This window comes from Echinops telfairi, unplaced genomic scaffold (assembly GCF_000313985.2).
Source record: "Echinops telfairi isolate 266 unplaced genomic scaffold, ASM31398v2 ScPeMD7_1;HRSCAF=3_0, whole genome shotgun sequence".
NCBI lineage: Eukaryota > Metazoa > Chordata > Mammalia > Afrosoricida > Tenrecidae > Echinops > Echinops telfairi.
The window spans coordinates 78,583,952-78,585,576 of record NW_022103896.1 but is presented as its reverse complement, the minus strand read 5'-3'; the positions used below and the strand labels follow the sequence as shown (position 1 = coordinate 78,585,576).

General features: G+C 34.0%; 1 long non-coding RNA gene across 1 annotated transcript in view; it reads right to left on the bottom strand.

The window, feature by feature from the left end:
* Nucleotides 1-664: 664 nt before the first annotated feature.
* Nucleotides 665-1,625, bottom strand: part of LOC123521414 — a 1,996-nt gene continuing 1,035 nt past the window's right edge. Inside the window, exon 2 of the long non-coding RNA XR_006679858.1 lies at nucleotides 665-1,533. This is a non-coding gene — a long non-coding RNA (uncharacterized LOC123521414). The remainder of the gene's footprint in view (nucleotides 1,534-1,625) is intronic.

The following is a 1,625-nucleotide window of genomic DNA, read 5'->3' as shown; positions in this document are numbered from 1 at the left end:
GTTAAGAACTCGGCAGTTGGCTCAAACATAAGCCGTTTGAACTCAACAGCCTCTCCACAGAACACTCAGTGGTCCTCTTATAACTCAGGAAACAATGTGGTGCCTGTTCTACTTTGTCATATAGGTTTGCTGTGAGTTGCAATCACCTTGACGACACACAACAACAACAACAACAAAGCCTTTAGAATTATCTTTTGTGAGGGGCAAGAAAATTGGAGTATTGTTATATCAACTTCTATGAATCATTGTTTGAGAATTGCTCCTGTATGCAATGAATTGATGAGGGTAAGGGATACAAACAGTTCATTGAGAGCCTCTGCTACAAATCTTGACTGTAAGTCATCTCAACAAAGCTCTTTCTAGACTGGTGTGCCACTTACTAAAATTACTTTTGTCTGTATCACAATTTGTCCAGCACCAATGACTAAGTCAACACACTTGATTTTTGTGCTTTAAACTTGTTATTTGAATTATTTTTATATATGATTCAGATAAAACTGCACTATATTTACAATTGTTTCCCAATGCCCTCCAATCCTCAATACACACAATGTAAAATAGATTATGTACCTCAGTGATTGACATCCTTGGATGGTAAAAATGATTAATGTTCTTGAGTTGGAGAATTAACTCTATTCATAGAAGCAAACTGAGTCATTAAACACTGTATATAACACGGTTTTACTCTGGATACATGGGCTTTCCATGAGTTGGAATCAATCTATGGCAAGCATGACACCCAAAGATAAAAGAACATTGTCTAATAAAATGCAGTCACCTGTGGTTGGTTACATATCTTCCAAGTGAGATCACAGTCTCAGTGAGTTAATATTTGGGATCTAGTAAATGCAAAGAAAATGGTGGCACTTGGTCTAAATTGCCATTTCAAAATTTTCCAAACAGCTTCATAATGTCACAGCGTATTTATACGAACAATTTTCTTGTTACTGTCTTGTTACTAATTTTGCTTTCTTATTTTCTCATTTAAGAATGTAGAGGGAAATTTTATGACTGTATTATCTTTAATGTTTATTCAAAGAGTCTCTGGATTCTATAAATAAAATGCATGGGAAAAAGCAACAGCATGTTTATTTTGAGCTGTCTCCCTTATTTTAAATATAAAACAAATTGTATTGGTACTACTATTTCTAATTTTATACATATATTAAAGTGACTATGGACATATTAAAAAGCCATCATTCATATATTACTAAAAAGAGTGCACATGCTATTGGATTGAAGGAAAGAACTTTGGATTGGGTTTTATATTTCTGCAGGCAACTGTTTAATATTGCATATGCTGCTAGATATGCTTACTTTCTTTTATAGGATTATTATTTCTTTCAAAAAATCTTAGACCTACAAAATCTGTAAAGGAAATAGAAAAATCACATACAATCTGCTTCCTTCATATTAACTTTTTATGTAACATCATGCAATCGTCTGTATGATGAACCGGACAGTTGAGAAGAAATCTCCTCCAGCTTCAAAGAGTCACCAGGATCTTCTCTCCACATGCAGTTACTATGCCTCCTAGGGATGAAAGTGAAACAAAGCAAAAGAAAACAAAACAGAAAGGAGATAAGGGACAAATAGCAAGGCAGTGATTTTACATGATTGATGTA